General features: G+C 39.9%; 1 protein-coding gene, 2 long non-coding RNA genes and 1 other non-coding gene across 6 annotated transcripts in view; 2 read left to right on the forward strand and 2 right to left on the reverse strand.

The window, feature by feature from the left end:
- Positions 1-2,278: 2,278 nt before the first annotated feature.
- Positions 2,279-2,350, reverse strand: TRNAE-CUC (transfer RNA glutamic acid (anticodon CUC)). The gene has a single exon. It is a non-coding gene; the product is annotated as a tRNA-Glu (tRNA).
- Positions 2,351-2,468: 118 nt separating this feature from the next.
- On the forward strand, positions 2,469-11,042 carry LOC141276026 (uncharacterized). Its single transcript, XR_012324829.1, has 3 exons — positions 2,469-3,540; positions 4,316-8,671; positions 10,437-11,042. It is a non-coding gene; the product is annotated as an uncharacterized lncRNA (long non-coding RNA).
- Positions 7,571-12,616, reverse strand: LOC109552822 (uncharacterized). Of its 3 annotated transcripts, XR_012324827.1 has the most exons (5): positions 12,175-12,616; positions 11,168-11,243; positions 9,084-9,163; positions 8,864-8,946; positions 7,571-7,708 (listed from the first exon to the last, which is right to left on the reverse strand). It is a non-coding gene; the product is annotated as an uncharacterized lncRNA (long non-coding RNA). The 3 variants fall into 3 exon arrangements; XR_002179710.3 differs by lacking the exon at positions 11,168-11,243 and having other exon boundaries at positions 11,336-12,606; XR_002179709.3 differs by having other exon boundaries at positions 11,168-12,603.
- Positions 12,617-12,622: 6 nt separating this feature from the next.
- NCOA7 (nuclear receptor coactivator 7) overlaps positions 12,623-24,664 on the forward strand; it is a 143,831-nt gene continuing 131,789 nt past the window's right edge. Inside the window, exon 1 of the mRNA XM_019951689.3 lies at positions 12,623-12,774. The gene's annotated coding sequence lies outside the window, so the exon portion shown is untranslated. The remainder of the gene's footprint in view (positions 12,775-24,664) is intronic.

Raw genomic sequence — 24,664 nt, forward strand, 5'->3', positions numbered from 1 at the left:
GAAAAAGCTCCAGAGGCTCAGAGAAGCTGAGTCACTTTCCCAAGGTAACTCAGCTGATATTGGCGGACAGGATTATTTCACAGTCTCTGGCTCCTGAACTAGAGTGTTTTCTTTGCTTTCCTAAGACCTCTTTTTCTTCTCCATATTTGCTCTTCTGCAATATCTAGTTATTGATAGGTTTGCTGTCTCTTTCTCACACTAGTCCAGACCCTCACCATGTGGAGTCATGTTTAAAGCTATGGTCTCCTAGACAGAGTTGCTTACTGTGGTCTGGCTTCCACTGGTCTATTCTGAACCCAACAGCTGTGTCTCACCACCCATCTTTACTTACTCTCCTTCATCTTCTCCTTGACCTTTTTACAATATCCTATTCTCTTCACTGCTACTTCCTTCTTGAATTTCTCTGATCTGGTTATAAACTCTCTTACTGCTCCTTTGCTGTTTTCTTTATAGTTATTCTACTTCTTCCCATTCTCCTATAATATATTCTCACCTTGGTTTATTACTTGGTCTTCTGTCCTTTTTCTAGATTCTCTTTTTGAGAGAGCTCATAGCTTCTCAAACTTCTAAGCTAATAGCTCCAAAATCCCTACCTTCCTAAGTTCCATCCAGTATTTCCAACCACCATTTACCTGTGCTGCCACAGCTGGGATCCAACTGAACTTACCTTCTGTCCCAAGTCTGTTTCCCCATCTCAACCTCCCTACCACTTTCCATGCCACTCCAACTTTACTAACCACATAGAACACAACTCATATTGTCATTACTGATTCTTCCCAATTATTCTTAAGCTTTTCTATCCTATCAAATACCAAGGCTTCTTGCATTCCCTTTGTAACTCCATAGAGTTACAAGGTCTTAAGGTCCTCCATAATCTGGCTGCACTAACCTGTCTTACCCGGACCTGCACTGTTCCCTAGCACAGGTGCCCTTCTATAGCCAGCCTGGTACAGCCGCACTGGATGCCCAGGCCTTGGTCATCCTGGATCCCCTAAGATTAAATGCCCATTCCCACTTTCTCAGGCTTTCCAGATCCTGCTAGCCTCTAGGCTATTTTGGGAACCAGTTTTCCAGTTCTATTTTCATTCTCATATCCACTTCTTTCTCCCTTCCCTCATTACATATTTCAATTATTTGAAGTACTTACCACATAGCAAAGAGTCGAGGAAAGGTGCCTTTGTTTTTGTTAATGGCGATAATAATAAGAAATATATTTCTGTCTTAATTCCTCAGTGAAAGACTCCTTAAACACTTCTGCTTTTTTCTACCCCTGGACCATTAATAAATACTCTTCCTTTTCCTCTTCCAAACCAGGCTCAGCACAGCTAAAAGGAAAGTAAGACAAAGCCACAGGAGCTGTAATTAAGCTCTTGGTTTATTTCTGTGCTATTGTGAAATTTCAGGCTTAAAATGAAATGGTCAAAAAAAAACCCCAGTAGCTTAAAAGTTAGCAAAGGTTAGAATGATTTTGAAATTTCAGGATTAAAAAAAAATGTAATGTCTATATAGCACCATTTTATCTTCTTTTTGACTCCAACATTTCCATATTCTCTTTTGGGGAATTCCCAGAGTCCTTCTTTGCCCTGAATGTAAGAATTCCAAATGATACTTAACTATTTTTGAAAGACCTATATGATTAACCTACAGGGAATCGACACACTGGATGCAAGAACTTTGCCATATTTGCGTGAAGGTCTTTGAGAAAAGTTAAAATACAACAGGTAAAATAATTACTACAGTGTGTTAGTAACAGAAAATATAAAGCAGCTACTTGATAATTAACCAACAACATATCTCAGAAAAGATCTTAGATTCATAAAGAAGAACCGGGTAAGAACAGCTCCAACATACGCAATTTACAAAGCACAAAATCTGAATATATGAAACTTGACTCTCAGCGTGATGCAAAATAGGTATAATCCCTCCTAAAATGATTTTCCTCCTCTTATTAGTCAAACGAAGCTCCAGATTAACAAAGGCTCAATAAATTAATGCTTGTATACACATCCAAACTATTTCCAAAGCTGGATAACGCAAATTTATAAGTGACGTAGTTGTATTTAGAGTACTTTAGAATCAGGGATCATTTTGTTGCTTATTTGATTGCAAATATCTGTAGAAAGGTATGGCGTATTTTAAATCTTAGGTTCAATAATATTCAAAGCTAATTGAATTTTTAAAATCTTAGGTTCAATAATATTCAAAGCTAATTGAATTTGTATAATAGAAAAAATTCGGTAACAACCATCATAACTCATTTGCAAACAAGAAAACTTGCTTCCCTGACCGGGAATCGAACCCGGGCCGCGGCGGTGAGAGCGCCGAATCCTAACCACTAGACCACCAGGGAACTTACTAGCTTCTGTCTCTCTTAGTATATTTGTTTCTTTAGAAATCGCCACGTAAACCTGGCCAATAAAAAAAGAGATTGTTGCCTCTAAGCCCTGCCCACTTCGTTCCTGTTTTGGGTTTCTGTAGGTTTGCAATGCTTCACGATAAAAAGTTGGGGAAAAAAGAAATAGATATTTCTAGGAAATAAAAAATAAAATAAATAAAATTAAAATAGCATAGACAATTTCTAGGAGGATACGGGAGGAACTGTTGAATTTCTTCACTTGACTAAACCCGGCAAATGCTCTGCGCTCTCAGGCGATCTCCGCGGCGGCTCCTAAGGGGAAAGGCTGGATCCTCCAAATCGAATCCTCTTCCGACTGCCATGCTGGAAAAGACTTCCTGGGATTTCATCCTTATTATGTAACATGTAAATATCTGTATCTAGACAATGTTAAAGTACTGTCCAGAACCTTGCAATTTGCTTTATCATTTTCTCAATCATCTAGCTGCTCTTTCTAAATCTAACCTCTTTCTCTCTGTGTGTATGTCTTTGTCTTTCCCTCTCACGCAGATGTTAAATCCCACTAAACATTTTACTAAATCTAACGGTAAGATTGCCACGGGCGGAGAGTGTTTCCCGGTGTAGAGCTTGGCACAGAGCAGATGCTCTGTAAGTGTGGGTGATGAAGGGCCTCGTGGCCTTTAGGACGCGACTACTTAATTTACTTATTTGAGAGTCAGATTAACGAAAGTGGGAGGGCTGTGGGTAATTCGCTTAGTGAAGAACCAGGGCATCTGCACCCGGATCGGAGTAAAACGCGTTTTAAACGCGTAAACAGCGTTAAAACGCGCTGTTTCCATTATCCTCCTGTTTTTCAAGCTGTTATTATCTGGGCAAGTGCTTCCTTTCTCCGCATTATGTATGAGAAACGGCCAGGAAATGATGCAATTACCAAAGGAGTCAAGAAACCTTCCAGCCAAGCCTCAGTTCGGAAGCCCTCATGAAATACGAGCAGAAGACAATAGGATGAAACTCAGTTTTGAAAGCGTCAGCCGTTACAGTTGGACAAATGTAACCCTAGAGACCCCGCTCCGGTGCAAAATGGAAGGAGGCTTAAGTAAAACAGATATAAATTTGTAATGAACTTGCGCACAACCTCCGGCGCCATTGTGAATTACAGCCTTCGTCCATCACCTAGAATTTAGGTGAGCCTGAGCTAGAATATTTTTTCTTGTTTTCAGCAACTCAGAAATGGAGTTTAGATTACTGATAAAACTTATCTAAAATTATTTAATAATATGCAAACAGGAAGATTAAAATGACTTATTAAGACTAATAAGTAAAGATGGAAACATCACCAGAAGAAATTTCTAAACAACTACTATATTTTAGATGGGACCCACACCCCTTTCCTATATCAAGGAATTTTTAGGAAATCGAGTGCAGTAGGTGGAGATTTTACCTCTCAACTGGGGGTTTTCAGAGCTTAGCATGAAAGAGCATCTGATTTTGAATTAAAAGATAAAGCAGATATTACTTTTAGAATAATTTAAATTTGTTTTAATAGGTTTAGTCACAGTCTTGTACAAAAGGTATGAAAGGGTACAGCGAGAACCATCATTCCTCTTTTATCACTCTCCATTTCTTCTTCCCAGAGTTGACCAGTGTTAACAGTTTCTTCTGTATCCTCCTAGAAATTGTCTATGCTATTTTAAATTTTATTTATTTTATTTTTTATTTCCTAGAAATATCTATTTCTTTTTTCCCCAGCTTTTTATCTTGAAACATTCCAAACCTACAGAAAACTACAAGTATAGAACATTGAACACACATATATGCTTCATCTAGACCTGTGCTAATTTAGTAGTACCAGCATCCACCGTGTGACTTTTGTGCACTGAAATGTGGTTAGTAAGAGTTTAGGTGTTCTATAAGTGTTGCATGCATACTGGATTTTTTTTTTTTTTTTTTTTTTGGTAGGCAGGCCTCTCACTGCTGTGGCCTCTCCAGTTGGGGAGCACAGGCTCCGGACGCGCAGGCTCAGCGGCCATGGCTCACGGGCCCAGCCGCTCCGCGGCATGTGGGATCTTCCCGGACGGGGGCACGAACCCGCGTCCCCTGCATCGGCAGGCGGACTCTCAACCACTGCGCTACCAGGGAAGCCTGCATACTGGATTTTTAAGCCTTAGTATGGAAAAAAAAAATGTAAACTATCTCATTAATAATTTTTACACTGAGCACATTTTAAATGCTAATTGAATATGAGTTAAAATATTAAAATTAATTTCACTTTCTTCTTTGTTTTTAACCTAGCTACTAGAATATTTAAAATTATTGATATATATATATATATATGGCTTGCATTATATTTCTATTTTATAGTACTAATCTAGATTCACCAGTTGTCAATATTTTGCCATATTTGCTTTCTCTTGATCTTTTTTCTGAGCCATTTGAGGTTAGTTGCAGACACCATGATACTTTACTTCGAAAAACTATACCATATATTTCCTAAGAACAAGCAATACAATTATCACACTTAGGAAATTTAAATTTAATACAATATTATTTATGATACAGTTCATAGTCAAATTTTTCAATTGTCCTAACACCTTTTATACTTTTTCATTTTTATCCAGGATCCATTCAAGGATTATACACTGCATTTAATTGCCAAGTTTCTGTAGTCTCCTTCCTTTAATCTGAAACAATTCCCCAATTTTTTTTTTTATAGCATTGAATAGTGGAAGACATTTGCTTCAGAAAGTCCCTCAATTTAGACAAATATTTCTCGTCAGGAAAACTACCTTAAGTGATATGTCCTTCTCAGTGCATTATATTATAATTCAAATAATGCTGATGTATTGTGTTATCTCTAATGGTAAATGTGGTAGGCAGAATAATGGCTCCCACAGAGATGTACCTGTCCTAATCTCCAGAATATATGAATATTACTTCACGTGGCAGTAGGAATTTTGCAGATGTGTTTAAATTAAGGATTTTGAGAGAGAGATTAGCCTGGATTATCTGGGTGGGCTGGAAATCATCACAGGGGTCCTTTTCAGTCAAGGAGGGAGACTGGAGAGTTGGAGTCCCAGTGATGTGATCCCAGGAAGACTCTACCAGCGTTTAACTGGCTTTGAAGATGGAGGAAGGGGACCATGAGCTAAGGAATGCAAGGGGCCTCTAGAAACTGAAAAAGGCAAGGAAAATGTTCTCCCTCAGCGCCTCCAGAAAGAAAGCAGCTCTGCCAACACCTAGATTCTGACCCATGTCAGAATTCTGGACTACAGAACCGTAAGAAAATAAATTTGTGCTGTTGTAAGCCACTAAGTTTGTGGTGAATTTTTTACAGCACCAATAGGAAACAAACACAGTAAGTCTGATCATTTGGTGAAGGTGTCTGCCATATTTCTCCATTGTAAATTTACCCTTTACACTTGTAATTAACAAATAACAACAACAACAACAAAAAGCAAATATCACCATGGAAGTAATACTTTGAAAATGTATGAATTTTCTGTTCCCCCGCAAAATTTCACCCAGTGGTTTTAGCATCCACCGATGATGCTTGCCTGAATCAATTACTACTATGTTGACTGCAAAACGGTGTAATTTTATTATTCACCTGTAAAGAACTTTCCTTTCTGTACTCCCTCTTTTTATTCTTTATTTAATTTTAAAATATCAGTTTGGACTCATTCTTTTTTTATTTTTGTGGTTTTAGTCAATGTGTTGTAATCTACTGCTGTCATTATTAATACTTAAATTGTTCCTAATATGGCCAGAAGGAGTGTCTGTAAGCTGGCTCCTGTATTCTTTTGACATGTCCCTATAAATTTTTGAGCAATTAGATGCTCAAAGCATAAGATGGTTTCTTATGATGGTGCATAAGATGGTGCAGGCACACCCTCTACTTTATAAACTGATTTATGGAGAATTAACATCTTTATGCATGTATCTTTTCTCTTTTAATTTCCTTGTTTAAAATTTTACATGACCAGGGGCATACTCTACATACTCTTCTGTAACCTTTTTTTAAATTAATTTCTTTTGAAGCATGTCCATTCTTTACATAAAGAGTTTTTTCATTATTTTTGATAACTGCATGGTATTCCATGGTATAGATATTTTATTAAAGTAGTTTTATATCATTGGTCATTTAGATTATTTTCAATTTTTTGCTCTTAAGAAAGTACTACAACAAATAACCTTGGTGCCACATAATAGGCATTTAGTTTTTATTAATTGACCCACAAATGACTTACCTTATGGACTGCCAATTTCTGACTTGAAAATGTTATATATTGGAAGAAAAATCATGGCATCCAATTCAAATTCAGTTCTCGTTATAATTTATGGGCAATGTAATTTTTCAACTTGATTTCAACCTGACTCAGCTATTCTTCTTCTGTTCATTAATTTGTTCATTTGCTGAACAAATATTTATTGACTGTCTATTATATGCAAGTCACTATGTTAGGCACAGGATGCCTGATCTTGAAGTTTAGTCTGGTGGGGTTCAAGTAAACAAGCAATTACAGTCAGTAGAGTAGTGGATAGTAAAAGAAACGTTTGACTATACTTCAATTTAGTAAGTTCATTTAATACATTGAAAGCATGTTATTTATCGCACATACTTTGCTGATAGGGATGTAAAATCGTACAGCCACTCTGGAAAATACTTCGGCAGTTTCTTATAAAACTAATTATGCACCCATCAATTGTACCCTTAGGCATTTATACCAGAAAAATGAAAATTTATGTTCACATAAAATCTGCACATGAATGTTTATAGTAGCTTTATTCATAATAGCCTAAACTGGAAACAACGGAAACATCCTTCAGTGGGTGAATGGTTAAACTGTGGGACACACATACCATGGAATATTTCTCAAAAAAAAGAGCAAACTATTGATACATATAACAACTTGGATAGATCCCAAGGGAATTATGCTGAATTAAAAAAAAAAGCCAATCCAAAAGGTTATACACTGTAAGATTCCATTTATCTAGAATTTTTGAAATGGTAGAGATGAGAACATATTAGTGATTGACAGGAATTGGATGGGGTGGGGAGGAGGATGGAGGTGACTGTAAAAGGGTAGGAGTGGTACCTTTGTAGGAGTGATACAGTCGGGGGTCCCCAACCCCCCCTGCTAGGAAACGGGCCACACAGCAGGAGGTGAGCTGCAGACAGTGGAGCTTCATCGGCTGCTCCCCATGGTCCCCCATCGCTCACATTACCACTGAACCATCTCTTCCCCCACTCCCACCCGGTCCGTGGAAAAATTGTCTTCCGTGAAACCGGTCCCTGGTGCCAAAAAGTTTGGAGACCGCCGCTGCAGCTTATCGTGGTAGTGGTAGAAGAATCTATACCGATGATAAAATTGCATAGAAATCACACACACACAGGCAAGAACATGTGTAAAACTAGTGAAATCTCAATGAGCTCTAAAGATCATACCAATGTCATTTTCTGGTTTTGATATTTACTGTAGTTATGCAAAATGTTATCTTTGGGAGATAACCGGGGGAAAACCTGGGACTTCCCTCTACATTTTTTGCCACTTTCTGTGAATCTCTATTTCCTTCGAAAAACTCCCTTTTCAGCTTATTGCACTGTAATTTTCTTTCACTCAAATAAGTCCAGTAAACAATCACCACTTAACATCACTTTGAGTTTAGGGATTCATTTCAACATTTTAAATTATATCTTAGCACAGTATCTTAGCACTAGATTATTTAAATAAGTTTTTCAGAAATTATTAAAAAAAACAGAATTCTCAAGCTATTAAATAGACTATCTTTAGCAGAAATAAGGCAGCAGAAACTGTCCAAGGGTAGATACTTTTTAATTAACTGTGAATAAAAGAAAGGGACAAATTTGGGGGGGGGGCTTATTCTAAATAAGCAGCCATACGTTCTACCTACTAACAGGCGCCCAGACAGCAATCCGTTCCTATATTTCTTTCTCAATACACTCTGGCAGGCTCTTTCTCTTTTCAAATGACAAGGAGATTTCTACCTCCTCTTTAGACGAGATTTCTACCTCCTCTTTAAACAAGATTTCTACCTCTTCTTCATAACAAGCCGAGAGAAGCACTGAACGTAGGCCTATCCACAAAAGGACCTATTTACATTCTTCTCAAAACTCAAGATGGTATCTAAGATGTTCTGACCCCAGTTGTGAAAATGAGCTACTGCCTTCAACACTGTTAAATAGTGAACTCTATTCTGCCTCTTTAGGTGCAAGATGGCTCCCCCACAGACCTCCAAGATGTCATCAGTGTTTCCCTCCCACGGAACCCCTGTGTCTCAACTAGCCTACGTCAGGTGTGTGCAAGGAGGTGTGTTTCTCTTTGTGCTAGGAAAAGCAGGATGGGTTTAACCACTAGAGAATGAACTTTCTTGGTGCTGGTAGATTAAACTCACCAACCAGTACAAAAATCTCCTCTTCAACATCTTTACCGAGAAAACTCCCAAAGAAGTTTCAATTCTTTCTGTAGTTGTGAGCTCATTACTTACCAGGAAGCTTTCATTTTGACAAGGTGTTGCAGCAGTATTTGCCAGTGTTTCTGGAACTCCAGTTTCATGAGAGGTTACCAGTGCTGTGGTCAGAAGCAGACATACATACTTCATTACAAAACTATTCTTGGATAGATATGTAAGAAAAATACAGAACACATTTGCAATAATGGTTGCTGTTGTTTGGTGATGTTCCCAAAGATGTGGAATTCATACCCACCTCCTCCAGGAAGTCCCTTGGGTGAACACCTGATGCCTGAACTCAGGGATCCAGTTGTCTCCCACTATCCAATTCCTGCCCTGAGGAGCAAAAAAAAGGAAGGCAAGTGACCCTCTTTTCTTCCTTTAAGAGCTGAAGGCCTTTCTCCTTCTGTCTACCCCCAAAGTCTCATCATACAGCATTCTTTACCCCAGAAAAAGTGAGATGACAATTCTGCCTAAATTCCACTAAAATGGCCTCTACCCTTCAACAGAGATAGAAAGATCAGTTTTCATTTTTAATAGAGGCCCTCATATCCATAAAATCAGTGTAGCATTACAATTTTTCATCAACTCAGCATTTACCAAGCATTTTCTATTAGCTAAGTACAGTGAGGGGTGCCAAGGATACAATTTTTTAAAAAGAAAACCTTTATTATAATAATGTATATTGCTATAAAAATACCTAACTTTTCTTGAAGGTCACGTTCTAGACTTTAGCCTAAGCGTCATTCACAGATTATCTCATTTAATCCCTATATCCACCCTGAAATTTGGTACTATTATCATCCCCCTTTTACAGATACAGAGGTTAAGTAATTTACCCAAGGTCAGCAGGTGATGGAGCCACAGTCTGAAGCCAGAGCCCGAACTCTTAGAGATTACCCTGTTCTTAAGAAGTACACATTCTAATGAGGTTTGATCTGTAGTGTACTAAGATTTCCCCAATAACTTTATATACTATATCTTATTCTCCCAATTAAAATTTCACCTTGTAGTTAGAGCAGTGCTATCCAGAAGAATTTCTGGCCATAACGGAAATGCTCTATTCCATGCTGTCCAATGAGTAGTCTCTAGCCACGTGTGGCTCTTTAGCACTTGAAATGTGGCTAGTGAAATGAAAAACTACATTTTAAATTTAATTTAGTTTCAATTTAAATGGCCACATGTGGCTAGTGGGTACTGTATTGGACAGCACAGATCTAGAGGATGAGGAAATGGTTTTATTTCTTTGGATTTCTCTATAAAGACAAGGCTTAGGCAAATCAATAAATGCTGAGTTAATGAAAAAGAATAAATGAACAATCATTAAGGGGGAATTTTCTTCCTCTTTAAACTGTAGAGCAGAAATCTTTATTCTACCGTGACTTTCATTGTAATAAAATGTTACAATAAGCATATGATACAGCCTGCAGTCCTAGAGCAGTTCATGAAGACAGTAAAGAGGATCCTTAAATTATAAGCAATGTTTTTCAAAGGCTGACAAACCATTTATAATTGATGGTTACTACTTTTAAAACACATAGTTATATCTTTGCCTAATAAAAAAAGATCACTGCTTAATTTTTTTCTTGACAAAATCTGGGGTCCATAGAGAGAAAAACAAAAGGGAACTCTTGGTGGTGAAAGGATGGAAACAGTCAAAAATTGCAACTCGGGCTTCCCTGGTGGCGCAGTGGTTGAGAGTCCGCCTGCCGATGCAGGGGACACGGGTTCGTGCCCCGGTCTGGGAGGATCCCACATGCCGCAGAGCGGCTGGGCCCGTGAGCCATGGCCGCTGAGCCTGCGCGTCCGGAGCCTGTGCTCTGCAATGGGAGAGGCCACAACAGTGAGAGGCCCGCGTACCGCAAAAAAAAAAGAAAAAAAGAATTGCAACTCAATGGACATTTCATGCAGAAACTACAGACTAAAGCAGACTTTACAAATGTGAGACTCAGCAACTGCCAAATTCTCGTTAAGTGACTTTGTTTTGTCACTTATTCATCACAAATATACATATAGATTCCTATAGTCAATTCGTTCTGAATATGGGGCTAGATATGATGAATAATAATGGGTACTTTTGAAAATAAACTGGGGCTCTAGATCAAATCAGAGTCTCTGGAAGTAACCAAGTCATGTGCCCTGTGTTTCCTGATCCGTACACAATGCAGCTCCTACCCTGCTCCCCACTGGATGTCCACTTTACTTAAAAGAACTCATCTCAGAAAGTCTAAGCAATTTTATCACAGTTTGTACTGCTATGGAACATGTCTCTTCTTTGCCTGTTTTTAAAAAATTCATCTTAGATTTCAAAATCGTTAAAGAAGTGTGAGAGCAACTCACTTTCTCTGATGATCCCAAACCATGTTCTTCTGATTCAATGAAATCAGCTCTTTATACCTTAGAAGCCTAATTTTCCCTTGGAAATAATTTGCAAATAACATAATGAATGCCTAAAGAGAAAAGAGTAAAATACCCAGTTCTTCACATTCAAACCAAAACGATGCAAACCTGAGGTCCAATTTTATACATGCTCAGTATATCATGGGCGATTATTCCATATTTTGCAAGATAATATAGCATGACCACTTGCAACTGAAATCCCAAAGCCATCACTGTTAGATGCTTCGCTCAGTCTTCCACGAGAGGCTGTTACAGCTTAAGCAGCATCAACAAGCCAGAGGAGGCCGCTATCTAGTGTGCCTGTGTGTCTGGCCTCTGACACACCAATGTTATCGCACCAGCTGCAGGCTCCACCATGAAGTTTTTTTCTGTGCGGACGGGTAAACCGCACGGCCAAATCCTCCTAGTCATCTTGCAGTGCTGGTCATGGGACCGTAGAAGGAACAGCTCCCAGATGGGGATGGGAAGCTCACAGGCACTGCCCCGCAGCTGATGCAAATCTTCCCAACCCAGGCTCTCTCGGGTCTTTGCCAAGAGTCGTCCTGGAGGGCTCAATTGCTACGTCCCTATTGCTGTAATGGCAGCATCCGGGATGCTGTGCCTAGGATGGGAGCGGGAGGGGGGAAGAGATGGTGGGCCCCTTTGAGAAACACAACGCCGTTAAGGACAGAAGGATGAATTTATTGTGACCAGTGGTCCCCGAACTGGAAGGAAACTCAAGGCTTTAAAGCTCAGGGAGACACTCTTTAACTCCAGCTCTGCTCTCAAAGGCGTATTCCCACGAACAGTGGTGGCCACAGCGAGCCAGCTGTAGGAGATGCAGCCCGGGTACACGTAAGAAGACCCTCCCAGGCTTAGCCGCCGGGCGTCCGACCGCCGGAGTCGCAACGAGCTCACTCCCGGGAGGCGTCACAAAGGGCTGAGGCCTGCGGAGGCCTAGCGCGCACCTCTCCGGGGCGGAGCCGCCGGGCTCGTGCTGGGGCTGCGCCGGGTCAGCGGAGGCTGCAGCCGCCAGGGGGTGGCGCGGCTCCCAGACCGCCAGCTAGGAGGTCGCCGGAGCAGGGAGGATGCCGCAGCAGCAGCCCGAACGGCCGAGCTGAGCCGCCGAGCTCCCCGGCCCCCGCCGCAGCGGAGGGGCGCAGAGCGTGGCGCGGGCCGGGCGGAGCTAGAGGTGGGCGTCTGCACCGCGTCGCGCCACCCGCTGCTCCCCGCCTCCGGCCAGGCCCGGCAGCCTGTCGTGGCCGATGTCCTGACCGCGGGTGCATCTGCAGGGTTGGCTAGGCACCGCGCCTGGGGAAAGGCCTGAGGAGTCCCCGCGGCGACCGCGTCCAGTAGCACCGGACGCCGGTCCCCCGGGGCGCGCGCTTGGGCGCTCCTCCCTCCTGCCCCAGCACCGCGTCACCGCAAGGTCCTCCCCCGACCCCTCCTCCCACCCACCCTGGAGGATGCGCTCCCAGGCGCCGAGCGGCAGAGGCCACCGCTCTCAGAAATGCGTGCACCGGCTCCCTTTTTCCCGGACCCGAAGAGCCGGCGCCCCCGCCCTGTAGGTGAGTAGGTGAGGCGGGGACTAGCCGTCGCAGCCGCCCGCTGCTGCTGCTGCTGCTGGGTAGGGGCGGGGGGCCGGGGCCAGGACCCGCCAAACTTGCCTCCCTCTGGAGCTCGGTGCAGCGCTCGGAGGTGTCCTAATGGCGCTGGGCGCAGCCCCCTGTTAACCTGACAACCTCTTCTTGAGCTCGGGAGGCCCAGCTGTGGCGAAGGAGAGCTTGACCCTTCCCCGCCCACACCCTGGGCCCCGTGGGGTGCGCGCTTCGGGCAGGGACGGGGAGGATGTGTTGCTGTGTGGATTATTGGGGGGTGAAGGGAGAAATACCGTTGAATTTTCAGCAGCTCAGGTGGAAATATGTCACCGTATTTTTTCGGCTTGATGAACAGATGCGTTCTTCCTGTTCTCTCTCAATATGTAGCCACGCACAGCGTTATTTCAGCGGCATGGAGAAGTCGCTGTGGATTTTTGTGTATTTCAGAGTTGGCAGGCTGATAAATAAAATTGATGTCTCCAACCCTTACAGTCAACATTTTAGGGCCAGTTAGAGAAGGCTCCTCTAGGAGTCAAATATTCAAGAGATAGATGAGGCTGAGGAATTCTTGTGCTGCCTACCTGGCAGCCTTCGGCTTTCGTGAAGAGCGTGGCAAGTTTGATACAGGTGTAGGGAGTTGAGAATCTGCTGGAAGGATGGACGGAGTCGGCCAGCAGAGGCAGCCTTGGGCGCAGCCTAGCTTCCAACTGGATGTTAATAAGGTCTGTATTTCTGAGAAACTGGTTATAAATTCTTTCTTCTATCCCAAGTGTAAAGTTCATACATCAGAGCCTTTGGCAAGATTATCTCTTCACAGGCTATCATTTTTAAATTTCGTATTAAGCAATAGGTTTAGAGCCTTGGAAAGTGGATCATTGTAAGCGCCAATTTTATTAACGTATTAAGGTTTAGAGCTTTGGAAAATGAACCAGTGTAAGCTCCAGGAGGACAGTGTCTTCGTCTTGTTCAGTCCTGTAATCCCCTAGTCTGATGAATAGTGGGCGCTCATTAGTTATTTGTTGAATGAACTGTGTTTCAAGCTTCATCTAAAGACAATTTAGGATTAAAATGTGTTTTCCTGTGGCCGTTGAAGTTTAACTGGATTTTAAAAATTACTTCTTTGTTTAAATAGTCAAATTCGGTTATCCCAGCATTTAAGTTGAATCTTGACATTTTTAGGACCATATGTTATCCTTCTTTAATGTGTTATTAAATAAGGTAATTCTCCCCAACTCTTAATATAAGTTAATTTCATTTCTAAGCTTGCAATTTTTTTCTAATTGGTAATCAGACTTATTTTAATTAAACTCTAAAACACAATTAAAAAGTACAATTTATGTTTAAAGGAAATTCTAGGTTACTCTAGAGGTAACAATGATTTGGTTAATAAGTGACATATTAACTCATTTTAGAGTTGAGTTGTTGTGGTTGACCTAATTATAATGTATTTATTACAGGTAAAAGTGGAAATAAAGCATTTAGAAGTGTCTGTGATTCCTAAATGATTCAAAATACACGGTATAGATACACATTTTCAACTGCATGGTTTTCCTCAGTATATAAACATATCAGTTTTCAAGTTTGGCACCCAGGGTGGTTGTGACATTGCAGGTTTGGAAGGTTTGGTGCCTCTCTGCTTTTAAATCTTATGTTATCTTGAAATAATCAAGGATAACTACATCACATTTCATTTGCTTTATTTTTGCACTGTGATACAATATTTCCTGTTTTGTTTTTATTTTCCTGTTACGTAAGTTTTCTGAGTCAGTATTAACCTTTTTTCAATCACTTTGTTTAACAGAATTATCTGGGAGTGGTCCAGTCACTTATTTTCTTTCTTTCTCTTTTGTCATTTTAATACCTCTTCACCGTCCTTACTACATATTACCCAAATGACTTATTTTCACAAAACTATGGTAAGCCCTAGTTTATTACTATTGCTTCTCCAGCCTACTTGGGCTCTTCCTAGATGGTGAGGAAATAACACTTTTATGTAAAAGGTAGTGAGATTGGGGGAACCAGCAGTGGGAGGGAGCTTATGAAAAATAGGTTATGATTTATTCAAACAGAGAAAAAATTCTCCCATGAAATAAAGATAATTACATTTTACACATCTTCTATTTGTAGTCAAGGATATTGAGCAGTTAATTTATATTGTTCTTCCTTGCTCACTTTAAACTTCTCAAAAGAGCCCTCCCCTGTGGTTACAGTAAACTCTCTTTACTTTGTTGCAGATAATAGACACTTATTTGTTCATTTGACAAAGAGAAGTTGAGCGCTTGACTGTGTGGCACTCTTGACCTTGAAATCAGTTCCTAATGTCAGAATGGAAGAGGCATTTTTCTGTGTGTGTCCTGCATCCAAATGGGTAGCGCCCCTGCAATTGAATGACTCACTACCTGGGTCCTGACAAGTGAGCCCCCCGGTACCCTGACTCCACATGCACCACTGGAATGAAATCCTAAGACCTAGATTTACTCTATCTTACTTTTCTATGTCTTTCCTAAGGTTTTATTACCAAACCCCCCATCCCTTCCTCGCTAAATGTCCCTTACTGTCCCTTTTTTATCCCACCGTTTTTTATCCCAGCCCATGATTTTTGTTGTTGTTGTTTACATCCAGTAAGATCCACTCAATTCACATATGTTAGAACCAAAATTGTTATGGTTGCAGAAAAAGTATAGAAAAGAAAATTGGTATAACCTTGAATTTCAAATATAGGGAACTAGTGGATGAAGAATAATTGTTGTATACTAATCTCCCTTTAAAAACGGTAATGAATGCCAGAGACAATGAATTGTCTGCTCATAAATTTGACCAGAAGCTTAATTGAAAGAAATGTTTATAGAGAGTTGGCTGAACAAAGGCCATGATGTCCACTCATGCCCCTCCAATTCTAGGTGTTACACCAGGAGTCTAGCCAGATCTTCAGAAACTGTATACTTTGGTTACCTTGTTTTGCATCCTTTGCACCCCTCCCCCCAAATTGTGCTCACACTGAAGCATTCTATTAATACAGTCACAAGAAACCTACTGTTATGTTACTTAAGAGGTGTGGTTATTAAGGTAATAGTTCCTTCTACAGCTCCTGCTTGAAGACTCTTGCAAGAAATTCCATTCAACTCTAAATGCCAAAGAAAAGCTTTACTTCCCCTGAACAATTATGGAGTGTCCATTTTTCATCATGCAAAAATAGAATTAGATAGTCGATTATATTTCCCTTTCTGATTTGGCAACTAGGAAACACAGAGTCAGATTTACAACTTAATTTTAATAACCCTGTAAAAACCTATGGCATATTATTGATGTTCTGACTTTCCCTTTGGTTTGGAATTTCTGTTCTACCTTGTTTTTTTTTTTTCTTCTGATTTTTTTAACCTAAGTATATTTTCCCATTTTATTGAATTTATTAAGCTGACTCACATCTTTTGTAGAACAAGGAAAAATATAAAACATAATACCAATAAATGGAAACGTGTGCAGAATTGATCTATGGATACAGTATGTTTTGATTAACAAGTTTAATAGGTTCCATTAAATGTGCTTTGAACAAGTATTGCAAGTTTAGTATATTTACACTTGTATAGCCAAATGGAAAACAGTGTTACATAGTTTTGCAAAACTAAGATCCACTTATTTTTTTTAACTATTAAATTTATGTCTACTATTGACTAATTTAAAATTGGTAAAACCATTCAGTTTAAGTCAGTTCTGGATTGACCAGGAGATTCATTCTATTTAATTAAAAAAAAAAAAAGTCATTTTTAGCCAAAGGGCTAGCCTAAATTAGCTTAACACTCACCACACTGTACCTCACATCTGACCTCTTTCACATCAGTAATTTATTTGATTCATCTTTGTTTTAATAAATCATAGAGATTCTTCCTTGAGTCTCTTTTATTCACCATAAAATTTAAAAGATTGAGCTCCCTGAGTTAATTGATCAGACTTTCTTCATTCTGGTATTTTGACAACTACCTGTTAAGTTGGCTGAATTTAACCACGTAAATAGTTATTTGCATCTGTGTGGTGTCAACTTCATTTTCATACATTTATCACCCTGGTCCACAGAGAGACTGGCCCTTCTCAAGGGATAGTCATTGGTGCAGTCCAGGAGCTTTTGAGGTAAAAATAATCTGAATTCAAAAGTGCAACTGGAAACATTGAGGAGGGGATTTGGAGAGAGATGTGGGCAAATTTTTACATAGAGGCATATCATTCCGGTAACCTCCAAGTCTTTTTTTAAAAAGTTTTATTTTTGTAGTAGGCAATACCTTCATGTGATTCAAAAGGTACATATGGGTAAACATTGAAAGGATTCCCTCTCATCCTTTTTCCTAGTTACCTGCTTCCCCTGTCCACTGGCAGCCAGAGTTATCAGTTAATTGAGAATCCTCCAGTGACATTTTGTGCACATACAAGCAAATATGAACATTCAGCCTGCCCCTTTGATCTCATCATCATTTCTCTAATTGCCTTCTCTCCATTCCCACTGTTCTTGTTTGGTTCCTCAGATGCTTTGGACTGTTGCCTACACTTTACTTTCCCCTACATTTCACCCAGTCTTCCTTCTAAACTTCCCTTTTCAACCTTATAAAGGATTCCCATCCTGCGCAGGAAGGAGTCCACCATGAATCTTACTTAGCCTGCTCTCCTGGGCCCTGAGGAATTCATCTCTTGTCCCCTGCCCCTCCCTGTCATGCATGTGGCTCACCGTTGTTCTTAACTTACCTCCCCATCCCCAATCATGGACTCTAAAAAAATCTGATGAAAGTTCATGGTCTCATCACACACGAAACACACCATTTTGCCTACATGTCCTTGTTTATGGACCCCAAGTTCAGAATCTCTATGTTGGTAACACAAAACTGTTTGTCACTTCCTGCACATGCGCTGCATATGATTTTTTCTTCTCCACGCTGTTTCCTCTGCATGGAACACTTGGTCCTCCTACTTTCATTAGCAAGCCACACTCAGTTCTGGTGTCATCTCTAGGGGCCATTCTTGGTTGAGAGTCTAGAAACTCATGGAGCCTTCCACATGTAATGTAGTATCCCAAGTAGGCTTCCATACTGGCAACAGGCATTTCTCATAAATAGCAAAATTGCCTTTCTAGTAAAAATTAATTATGATTTTGGATAACATGCTATGATTGGTCAAAAAAAAAAAAAGCCCAAGGTTGAAGCTTTTATTTAACTATTCATCCCTCCTCTACTCCGCTCCCCGCCATCCTCCGTAGAATATGTCTGTATCATTTTCTTTAGCATCCCTGCCTTACTATTACTAATTCTCTCTAAACATTGTGTTAACACTCATTAAAAAAAAAAGTTCATATTTATTATGGCCCTCACCTAAGAGAGTGTTTTTTGTTTTTTGCCTCTGCCTCTGGGTTTGCTTCTGTAGTTCGTACATAAAGGAGTGAAACCCTCCAAGTGTGGTGTTACTCTTAAAAATCGAAAGTATTAACCACCAACCCTGATGGATGACATGAACCATCTGGAGATAGTGGCCCATTCTACGAAGTGACTCCTAAGTATGTGAATATAGTATTTTTCTTTCCAAGCCAAGTAATCGGAGGGCGTCCTCTGTGCTTGATTTTTTTTTTTTTTTTTTTTTTTGCGGTACGCGGGCCTCTCACTGTTGTGGCCTCTCCCGTTGCGGAGCACAGGCTCCTGACGCGCAGGCTTAGCGGCCATGGCTCACGGGCCCAGCCGCTCCGCGGCATGTGGGATCTTCCCGGACCGGGGTACGAACCCGTGTCCCCAGCATCGGCAGGCGGACTCTCAACCACTGCGCCACCAGGGAAGCCCTGTGCTTGATTTTATTGCAAAGTGCCTGACATGAGGTAAACTGCTGTTGACTGATTAACAGAGGATTTAGCCAGTAAGAATTTAATAGCATTTGTTCAGCACTGTTCCTGTGGAATCCTCTGACTAGTGGACGATTGTGATCACTAACCAAACTAGCCATGTAGAATAGGCAAAATCTGTAAGACTGCTCCATAGGCGTGAGATCCCTTGAAATCTTTCATTTTCCTTCTGTAATTCTGACCTCACTAAGCAAACATCAGATTTACTAATTTGTTTCCCCAGACATGTTGATGTGAGGAATTGAGTGTGTCTTGAGTAGCAGTAATGACTATTCCAGCCATCCAGTAGGTACAGCCTCTGCTGTATGCTGTAAAGCACAATTTTAGGATATTACTCTGTTGGGAGGGCTTGCTCAATCCTTACGGTCCCAGGTATTTACAGCTGAGCCCTCAGCCCTAGGTCCTGGTGATTCCCCCTAGGTATATTACTTGCCGGGCTCTAGGCTCCCACTGAAACAGCTAGTTAGCAACCCTCTGATCTTCTAAAATAATTTCAATTTAACACACTTTAACTCTTTAAAAAGCATTCTAGGAAGGAATCGTTTTAGTCCATTTGGGCTGCTAGAACAAAATTCCATAGACTGGGTGGCTTATAAGCAGCAGAAATTTACTGCTCACATTTCTGGAGGCTGGAAGTCCAAGATCAGGGTGCCAGCATGGTCAGGTTCTAGTGAGAACCCTCTTTCAGGGTGTAGACCATGGACTTCTTATTGTGTCCTCATCTAGTAGGAGGGGCTAGGGATCTCTCTGGGCCTCCTTTATGAGGGTACTAATCCCATGAGGGCGCTAATCCCATGAGGGTAGATCCCTCATGATCTAATCACCTCCTGAAGGTCCTACCTCATACCATCACCTAGAGCATTAGGTTTTCAACGTATGAATTTGGGGTGGGGATGGGTGACACAAACAATCTATACAGCAGGAATAGAAAATTCACAAAACAGGACTACAAACGGCCAAAACATGAAAAAATATTCAACTTCATTGCATGAAAGAAATGCAGACTATAATTAGATTGTAAAAGTCCATAACAATGCTGGCAAGTTGAAGTTGGGTCATTTTCCCTTTTCACAGATGGTAAGAGGTTATATGGGGGTATTATTCCTTTGATGGAGAGCAGTTCAACTCATAGAATCCCTTGGCACCCATGATTCTGTTCTGAGCACATCCTAAAAAAATCAGAGATGAGGCTTAATTTCAGTGGGGAGCACATTGTCTCTGGAAGGCAGGTGGTATGGTAGATGGGTTAAGAGCAGGGATGCTGGAGCCTGTTGCCTGGCTTGAAGTCCTTTTCCACCGTTTGTCAGCTTGGTGAACTTAGGCAAGTTAATTTCTCCTTGGTTTTCTCATCTGTGAAATGAAGATAATAATAGTATCCACCTCTCACATTGTATTGAGAATTGGATAAGTTAATATATGTAAAGCACTTGGAATTCTGTCACAGAGTAAGCAACTATATAAGTATTGGCTATTAGCAAGGTTGATATTGTAAAAATTGGAGACAAATCCAATAATGGAGTCTTTTTTGATAGTATACCAAACTGTATGTACAAAAAACCCTAATTTGATTTTAAAATGCAGCTTCATGGAAGAAAAGACAGGAAAGTCATAAAATATTGAGACTTTTGTCTCCATTGCTGGGATCATAGGCAATTTCTATTTTCACATTTTATTTGTTATCCATATATATTACAATGATAATTGTTAGAAATAATTAAAATTAATATATCATAGGATTCTTATATTCTTGACTTTTCTTCATCAGATGCATATTCATTTTGACATATTTTACTCTCTCTTCCTCTTTTCAAAGCTTCTAATATTTCACTTCCTCCACATCTTCACCCACACGCCATCTGCTTGATATTTTCTTGCATTTAGCTTGCTTGCTTGTTTTATGTATAGATCAGCCCCAAGACTAGTTCCTCAAGAATAAGTAGAGTAGGTGAAAGGATTTATGAGATTTTCATGGTGGTGGCTTTCTCTTGGAAATTTAAGTCAGAGAATGCTGCTTACGTGATAATGGTACTGTATCCTGTCCACATTGCAGACACTCAGCCGTATCTCCCACTCATCACCTGCATAAACTCAGCACTTTAGTAGGGTCGGAAGGGTCCTCAGTACCCCTCACGCACATGGGGTAATTCCTGCTTTCAGGCTTTTGGCTGCCTGCTCTATCTGAATTTCCTTACACATTTCTTCCTTTTGAAGCCAATATTCTGCACCAGGTTGATACTTAATTCCATCAACGCTTTCCAAGACATCTGCTCTACTAATTTCAGTTTATTTTGGCACTTAACTATTTGTACTGAAATTTTTTTTTTACATCTTTATTGGAGTATAATTGCTTTACCATGGTGTGTCAGTTTCTGCTTTATAACAAAGTGAATCAGCTATACATATACATATATCCCCATATCTCCTCCCTCTTGCGTCTCCCTCCTACCCTCCCTATCCCACCTCTCCAGGTGGACACAAAGCACCGAACTGATCTCCCTGTGCTATGTAGCTGATTCCCACTAGCTATCTATTTTACATTTGGTAGTGTATATATGTCCATGCCACTCTCTCACTTCGTCCCAGCTTACACTTCCCTCTCCCCGTGTCCTCAAGTCCATTCTCTACGTCTGCATCTTTATTCCTGTCCTGCCCCTAGGTTACTCAGAACCATTTTTTTTTTGTTTAGATTCCATATATATGTGTTAGCATACGGTATTTGTTTTTCGCTTTCTGACTTAACTTCACTCTGTATGACAGTCTCTAAGTCCATCCACCTCACTACAAATACTCAATTTTGTCTCTTTTTATGGCTGAGTAATATTCCATTGTATATATATGTGCCACATCTTCTTTATCCATTCATCCAATGATGGACACTTAGGTTGCTTCCATGTCTTGGCTATTGTAAATAGAGCTACAATGAACATTGTGCCACATGACTCTTTTTGAATTATGGTTTTCTCAGGGTATATGCCTGGTAGTGGGATTGCTGAAGTCGTTCTATTTTTAGTTTTTTTAAGGAACCTCCATACTGTTCTCCATAGTGGCTGTATCAATTTACATTCCCACCAACAGTGCAAGAGGGTTCCCTTTTCTCCACACCCTCTCTAGCATTTATTGTTAGTAGTTTTTTTGTTGATGGCCATTCTGACCAGTGTGAGGTGATACCTCATTGTGGTTTTGATTTGCATTTCTCTAATGATTAGTGATGTTGAGCATCCTTTCCTGTGTTTGTTGGCAATCTGTATATCTTCTTTGGAGAAATGTCTATTTAGGTCTTCTACCCATTTTTAGATTGGGTTGTTTGTTTTTTTGATATTGAGCTGCATGAGCTGCTTGTATATTTTGGAGATTAATCCTTTGTCAGTTACTTCGTTTGCAAATATTTTCTCCCATTCTGAGGGTTGTCTTTTCATCTTGTTTATAGTTTCCTTTGCTGTGCAAAAGCTTTTAAGTTTCATTAGGTCTCATTTGTTTATTTTTATTTCCATTTCTCTAGGAGGTGGGTCAAAAAGGATCTTCCTGTGATTTATGTCATAGAGTGTTCTGCCTATAGAGTTTTATAGGGTATTGCCTTACATTTAGGTCTTTAATCCATTTTGAGTTTATTTTTGTGTATGGTGTTAGGAAGTGTTCTTATTTCATTCTTTTATATGTAGCTGTCCAGTTTTCTCAGCACCACTTATTGAAGAGGCTGTCTTTTCTCCATTGTATATTCTTGCCTCCTTTATCAAAGATAAGGTGACCATTGTGTGTGTGGGTTTATCTCTGGGCTTTCTATCCTATTTCATTGATCTATATTTCTGTTTTTGTGCCAGTACCATACTGTCTTGATTAATGTAGCTTTGTAGTATAGTCTGAAGTCAGGGAGCCTGATTCCTCCAGCTCCAGTTTTCTTTCTCAGGATTGCTTTGGCTATTTGGGGGCTTTTGTGTTTCCATACAAATTGTGAAGTTTTTTGTTCTAGTTCTGTGAAAAATGCCTTTGGTAGTTTGATAGGGGTTGCATTGAATCTGTAGATTGCTTTGGGTAGTATAGTCATTTTCACAATATTGATTCTTCCAATCCAAGAACATGGTATATGTCTCCATCTGTTTGTATCATCTTTAATTTCTTTCATCAGTGTCTTATAGTTTTCTGCATACAGGTCTTTTGTCTCCTTAGGTAGGTTTATTCGTAGGTATTTTATTCTTTTTGTTGCAATGGTAAATGGAAGTGTTTCCTTAATTTCTCTTTCAGATTTTTCATCATTAGTGTATAGGAATGCAAGAGATTTCTGTGCATTAATTTTGTATCCTGCTCCTTTACTAAATTCATTGATTAGCTCTAGTAGTTTTCTGGTAGCATCTTGTACTGCAAATTAAATATAGGCTTGCTTTATGACTTAGTTTTTCTTACAGTTAGCTGGTAGGGGTTGTGTTTTGTACTACTCTATGCCCTTCAGGTTTCTAGCACATGGTTGTCCACATGCATGCACATGGAACACAAGAAGACTGCATGTTGTTGTGTTGATAACATTCTTAGGAGATGGTTTATGAGTTTTCTGTTCCATCTTCCTCTTTGCCCATCTTTCTCATTCTTTTATTTTCAAGATCAGAATGTTGTATCATTTGGTTCTCTCAGTCTTACAGATATTTGCCTGAAATTTTGATAATAGATTTTCATTCCTAAAGTCTAAAAACTAAAGGACTCAATTGCAAAGAACATCACAGTTACTAAATGCATTTACAATTAGGGTCCAGTAATATACAGACTAATCCTAGTTGCAAGGATAACTATCATCAACTGTAAAGTATTGTTTGTTTGATCAAGAGAGTTTCAGGAGTTTGCCAGAGAATGTGTTTAAAGTTTGTAAATATTTTAGATTCTCATAGGTCTTGTGTTTCCTAGAAAGGACCAAATCCTAGGAAATATTTTCATGTATCTGCTGTCATAGCTTGGACCAGTGGTTCTCCAGTGGGGTTCATGTGCCCCTTGAGGGTATAGGAAGAAATTGTTAGAATGTCTGTATCATCTTTTCATGACTTCTATTTTGTTATATGTTTTATAATGCATGTATTAGTGCAGAAGACATTTTTTATGTGAAAAATATACGTATTAGGATTTTATGCTCGGATGCTTTTATTGACGTGGAATATAACTTTAGAAAATGGAGGCCACTAATATAAATAAAAGGTAAGACCTTATTGTTCTATAACCGAAGTCAGTTTCTGTTATGTATTTAGCCATAACAACTAAAAAGTCAACTTATTAAACATAAATCCTACGTTTAACCTGAACTAGAAGTTGTAATGTATGTCACTGTGTGTGTGTGCGTGCATGCGTGCACAGGCACACTTGCTTATACATGTAGAACATGAGACACTCCTTTTGAGAGCTTACAGTCTGATTGAAAGGAATATGGGCATGAGGAGCCATTAATTAGAAAATGGTACAAAACAGCATAAGTGTGTGTGAGAAATGTAGCAGTATGAGTTTGTTAGATTAAAATTGCTAAAGTGTGGTAAGAGTGGCATGCCACAATGGTGATGCTACATTCTCAGAAGATTTCAAAACTCATTTTATGTTAAGAATTTTCCCTGATAATCAGGTCAGTTCTTAGTCCATCTACTCAATAAACTGTGCTTGAATTGTCTCCTGGGTACAGATGTTAACTATGTGAGCTTTCTGCTCTAATATTCAAAATAATATTTACCGATGCTCTCAATCATATGCCCACATTTCCTTTAAATTATATGAGAAAGTGGCAGAATAGACATAAGGGGGAAGTAACAATATTTTTGAGGTAGTATCCTTTTGGAACAGTGATAGTATATAAGATTTACGATAAGTGAGTGTCTCCTAGAGCTGCTCTGACAATTACCAAAAACTGGGTAGCCTAAAACAACAGGAATTCATTGCCTATAATTCTGGAGGGTGGAGTCTAAAATCAAGGTGTCGACAGGGCCATGATGTCTCTGAAACCTGTAAAATAATCCTTTCTTGCTTTTG

This window comes from Tursiops truncatus, chromosome 12 (genome assembly GCF_011762595.2).
Source record: "Tursiops truncatus isolate mTurTru1 chromosome 12, mTurTru1.mat.Y, whole genome shotgun sequence".
In the NCBI taxonomy this organism is placed as follows: domain Eukaryota; kingdom Metazoa; phylum Chordata; class Mammalia; order Artiodactyla; family Delphinidae; genus Tursiops; species Tursiops truncatus.